This window comes from Nannobrachium achirus (genome assembly GCF_963921795.1).
Source record: "Nannobrachium achirus genome assembly, chromosome: 12".
Classification (NCBI taxonomy): Eukaryota; Metazoa; Chordata; class Actinopteri; order Myctophiformes; family Myctophidae; genus Nannobrachium; species Nannobrachium achirus.
In genome coordinates this window covers 20,461,631-20,467,882 of record NC_137832.1, presented here as the reverse complement: position 1 = coordinate 20,467,882, position 6,252 = coordinate 20,461,631, and positions in this window count along the sequence as shown.

The following is a 6,252-nucleotide window of genomic DNA, read 5'->3' as shown; positions in this document are numbered from 1 at the left end:
GGCTTGACTTCAATCAACCACACCTCCTCTCTGGATGGTCCCCCTCAAAGACACAGGGACAGAAACTAAAATATGTGTCTGCAGTGAATGCCTCTTGAGGGACAAACCAGTGCTAATTTAAGCTATGAAGAGACAGCCACTCTTTCCTTTTTGAGTTTAATTTATTTGACTTAATCGTGGAAAAAGACTCTCTCTGTTGCAATACCTCTTTCACACTGTAGAATCCTGAGCGTTAATTCAATTCTGAGTATACAAATGGATAAATTAACACTGAGGGTTTTACTGTGCCTTCAAACCAAATATTCAGCCTTTCTGCTTTCCTTGACATTATTTATATTTATTACTATTTGTGTTTTGAGAAAAAGAAGTGAGATTGTGCCAGAGAGTGGGCATTGTGAATCATGTAACAAGAGATCATCACAACTAATTAAGACATTTTGAAAACCGAAAAGCACATCAATCGTGGCTTTTTGGATACAAAAGAAATAGCGCTGAAATGTAATGGCAGTAATAAATCCTCTGCTATACTTTGATCTGAGATTGATTTAGAAATAGAAACGAGGACTATGCGGATAACGAGATAAACTACACCCACAACTTGGCAAATTATACTATGAATGAACCACTTGTTCTTACATCGCATCAGTATGTTGTAGGGAAGAGCTTCGGAGGTAAGAGGTTGTCAGTGTAGTTTGTTTGTGTGTAAGGAGAAAAAAACTGTAAATTATCTTGTGTTAAACACGGCTTTGTTTTCATACAAAGACAATATACAGCAACACTGGTCACAGAGGACCAGTCGTCCAAATTTCTGGGCATGTGATAATATGAAAAAATATGCGGAGATGCATCGTGATTCGATGCGTTGTACGCTTGTAGATCAGGTTTTTTTTTTTTTTTTTCAAGATAATTTAGAAGGTAACAGGAAAAGCCGACCTAAAACAAAGTTGACCCAAACTCGTTTCCCAACGGGTCTGTGGCCTTAAGCTAGATGCAGAATAGACCGAAATCTAATCTTTGCTTCTGAGGGTCCCTGGAACAAAAAACTTTGCGATGGGGGTCAGTGGCCAAATACATATCATTATGGGGGTCCTTGACATGACAAAGTTTGAGAAACAATGATAGCAACATACAGTACGTTCTTTCAGGAAAACTGTTTAGAAGACATTTTAGAATGTGCCTATCAATGGTTAAGGACCCCCAAAATGTGTTTCTGGCCGCGGGCCCCCATCTCAAAATATTTTGTTCCACGGATGGACCCCTATCGCAAAATATTTTGTTCCAGGGACCCCCAGAAGCAAAGATTAGATTTCGGTCTATTCTGCATCTAGCTTAAGGCCACAGACCCGTTGGGAAACGAGTTTGGGTCGACTTTGTTTTAGGTCGACCTTTCATGTATTCAATTTAGAAAATGTTTTTGGTTAAGTGATGAATAAGCTAATCATGTGCAAGACTGTTAGTATGGGCGCAGGGACTGGTCTATTTGCTACAATGGATCTAATTAAATTATTACTTCTATTTTTTGTGACGCAGAGTGTTGTGAAATGCTCATTGAAGTTGTAAATGTTTAATACCGAGTAGAGGTTAAGTGAATGTAAAGGGTATTCAGAAAATACATTTGCAGATATATTTTTCTAAACATGCATTGTTCTTATGCTATGCTTGTTGCCATGCTTGTTATTAAACATTTTGATCAAAGATGTTATTTTTTACATGTGGAAACCTCTGCCAGTTTCTGTACTGTATTTGTCACTTCTGAAATCCCAGGCTTAAAGGGGGTACACAAAAACAAACCTGAGTTATCATGTACCTCATTTCTCACCTACGTTAAAAATATATATAAAATTGTTGTGCAATTTCCGTTTTGGTTTGGGAGTCATTTAGTATTAATGAGTCTGAACTTGTCCTTTGGTAGACACCCAGACTTTCAGGAATGGACAGGATTCTAGGTGGATCGTTTAAAGGAACTTTGTTTTTTTTTACAACAGGGGTTCATGTTTTAGATAGTCATTAGAGAAAAGAAAGGATGAGTGTTCAAATGTTTTCATTTACTTCTTTCGTTTTAGTGATTGTTCTTACAGGTTGCGTACGTAAAGACCCGCCCCACCTACCTCTGATTGGCCTAGCAACTTCCCTGTGTGACACACATGGAAGCAATGCACACATGATGCACATGCATCAGAGTCGAAGGAGGCGTCTACCTTTCTATGTCTATGCCCCCAACCATGCAAGTGGCTAAATAATGTATTTTTGGACACAATAAGCCCATTCCCAAGATGCAACACAGTCTTTCATGGGCAGTTGTGACTTTTGTGTCTAAAAAGACATATTTAGCCACTTGTACGCATGCAACAATGGAAAGCAGTAAAGGAAAACATTTTAACACTATTTTTTTGTTTTCTCTAATTACAATCTAAAATATGAACCCAAAAAAAAAAAAAAAAAGTTGTCCTTTAACACAAGGTATGGCCAAAGGAGTTTAATGTACAGTAAAACTGAAAGGAATGTCACTAACTACAAAATAAAACAAAATGCCACAAAGAATGGCCAAATGTGGGATCCCTGAAGCCAGCGACCCGCTTCCACTTCCACTGTAAACTGATGTATACAGAATATCAAGAAGCCAATAAATCACAAAGTTGGTGCTCTGCCTAAATACCTCCACTCCATCAAAGTACTTTTCCAAGAGGCTCCACCTACCCCAGTGCCAGCAGCAGTGCCAATGTTTCTGACCTGGCTTGGGTCAAATTAAAATTCTTCTATTGAATTCTCAGCACACTACTGTTAATGTATTCCATTTCGGTGGCTATTATTAAGTATTAACCCATTTAGGCCTAGAATTATTGAATGCTTTAACCAGTGAAAAATAGCAGATATACAAGCTCACAGCGCGGCACCGAGTGCCGCGCTGCGAGCTTGTAGATCTGCCATTTTTGAAAAAGTCGTGAAAAAGTGTGCAAATCTTTGAATATATGTATTTTCAAAGCGAACGTTTGTAACTAAAATGTTGCTTCTGGGGGGTCCCTGGAACTAAATATTTTGAGATGGGGGTCCGTGGCCAAATAAACATCATTTTGGGGGTCCTTCACATGAAAATGTTTGAGAACCACTGACATAGTAGTCTCTCAAGAACAGACTAACTGAGCTCCATTTAAGTGAAAAGGACCTTTTCTTTGACGATGGCTAACCAGATTGCTGACATAAAGAAACATAGGTTTTTCAAAAAACCTTGGAAGGTTATACACTTATAGAATCGGGTTAGGTTTTTTTTTAGGATTTCTCAAAAATAGCAGATCTACAAGCTCGCAGCGCGGCACCGGCTATTTTTCAATAGTTAAAGCATTCAATAATGATACACAATAATGTGTACTCGTTCTAAATGGGTGTGCACATGCTCCATCTGGTGTCTGGTACTATGTTTTCCTGTTCATTTACGTGCTTTAACATTCACTCTACACTTTGCTTATCACTGTATTCATGCAACGTGCTCCCATCCACCCCAACCTTCTACTCCGTCAAACATCCTACAAACACTCTCAAGTGTAAAAACTTGAGCAAGATCCGAGATTGATGCTCTTATTTACATAGAAAGCCTGTAGCATGTTCCGCAGACCCCATGTGATCTATTTGTTTATACAGGGCTGTGACAAGAGAGCCAAACAGAGTTTGAAAAAGCAGCCAATAGGAACTTTCAGCATGGTGGGACATAATGGTAAATGGCTGAGTCCCCACATCAGATCGCAAGATTGAATTGCAAAACAAAAGTGTGATTAGACCAAGTAATGAAAAGTAATGGAGTGCTAAGTGTGTAACTAAGTGTGTTTTATAAAAAAAAAAAAGAGAAAAACAATGAAATACTAAGGGCCGATACATGTTCGGCAGCACTGAACAGCCGAATTAATGAGGGTACCCGCCCCCACGAACCTCGGAATGACGTTGTATTGTAGTTTAGACTAAGCTGTTCCAGATTGCTTGCCATGTACCTAATATACTCTCAACCAGCAGTAAAAGAAACATGCTTGAGGTTTCCCTACCATCCTGTACATGATAGATTAAATAGATTAATCGTATCGTTTTATTTTGTATCGTATCGAATCGGCAGTGCAAAGAATCGATTGTATCGAAACTACCTGCTTGTGCATTGTATTTAACGTATTTAGCATTTTTTTTAAGAAAAAATTTAAACGAGGGGTTTAATTACTTTTCCTTTCCATATCGTCTATCGATAAATGTGTGTAATCTCTGGGTTCTTGTCAAGGTGCAGGTTTGTCAATATGCACTGTCCATATATTTGACAGATAATCACTGTGTTTACTTATTTATATCCATAATAATACATGTTTTCCTTAAAAACCTGCACTATTCACACCTTTCACACAGATTTAATTGCTTTGCTAAATAGTTACTATATCGATTTTAAATCATTGAATCGAATCGTATCGTATCGTTATGAATGAACCAGTATCGTTAACCATGTATCGTGATATGTATCGAATCGCTATTAAAATGTATCGTTACACCCCTAGTAGATAGAATAGATGGAATAGACAGTCACACAGACACACAGAGGTCCAGGCCATTAAGTTACACTAATATCCGAGGGACAGGTTTTCCCATACACCTGCCGTCCTGAGTGTTTTTAATGGAGGTTTTTCCCCAGACAGGGGAGAGGGAACAGCAGAGGGTCCTATGGGGGAGAATGTATCCTAAAGGGAGACACGGAGCCCTCCCAGGTGGGGTAGGAAGCCAGGGGTAGGAAGCCAGCATAAGCTATTTGACATTGGCAGAGATGTTTTGACGTCCATAAAACCCACATACTGAGCTGCACTGCTCTTCTCACACATGCATGTTCCCTACAAATTAATGACAATTATTCATACATATACAGCTGGACCCACCAGTCTAAATATTTTTTTAGATGTAGTACAATCATACATCATAAGCTTAGGATTATTAGTGTTGATGTGAGCTTGCAAGTGCAACCTATTACCCGTCATGTGGGCGTTGACTGTTGAATTTGGCCTAGTCAACTCATTTGTATAGAACTCATTCATCATTTGTTGAAGGAAATTGTCAAAAATGTCATATTTCAATCGGTTTTCAGAAAGTGTGGCATTATTTTTTTTTAGGTCACATCAGTCTCTCAAAAGAATCTAATATCATTGCTCAGATTTGTTCAAATAAATTGCATTTCCATCACTAAGATATCTCATCTCAGGATTGTCATGATCCAGACAGAGGAAAGGTTTCTCCTCGACAGCCACAGCAACCAAAATGGACCCCATCCTCATCAGTATTCTTTGAGTGAAAACAGAATCATCCAACTCACTGAAAGACATTCATCTTGTGGCTAACTGTGATATTACCTCCATTCATCAAAAGGCTGACGTTGACGCAGCCCCCTCGCCATGACAGCAGCCCGATAAACCTTCGGTGTGACACTCTGCAGCATCGCCTGCTGACATTCATGTTTGACAAGCTGAGGTTGACACCAACAGACGGAACACATTGCTATTGGTATATCATCAACCTAGGCCTATCAATCAAGTTCCTCCCTGATCCAACAGCAGAAGAGACGACGGATCCATTCTGGTATCATCAGAAAGTCTGCGTCAATTGGATTATTGAGTCACCTGAAATTCAAGGTGAAAGGTTCTAGAATTGTCCCTTGGACCAAATAGTACAAAAGGAATGTAATGTAGTTCTAACAGGGGCGGACAGATATTTATCACCATCTAGTGGCGATGAGGGTTTAAAATCATATCAGTAATGAGAACAAGTGTGGCACAACAGGGGAGCTATCTTGTGATGAATCACCTCAATATAATGTATTGTACACTTTATTGGTGCATTACAAAAAAACAATTTGCTACTTTACAAGAGTGCCAAAATTGCTTCACCCGGCAACACAACTTCTTTTAAAGGTTTTGTTTCATGAAGTCCAGAAACATTATGGTGGGCTCAATGCATCAACGTCTTGTATCAGCGACTTTGTCAAAGAACACCTTTTCATTGAAGCTGGAATTAGACATTCAGCAGTCTTTTCTTCAGAAGATCGGTATGACAAAAGAACAGTTTACAATGTGTCATTCAGCTCTCGAGCAGTCCGCAAAATGTAATAGCCTGACACAGTCACAATGATGAAAATAGCCGATGTATACGCACATGTGATGTGAGCAACACTGGTGTACACTGTGTGCTGATTAAATTAAGCATTGGCCTAGGCTACTTTTACATTTTGTTTTGCCTATAACG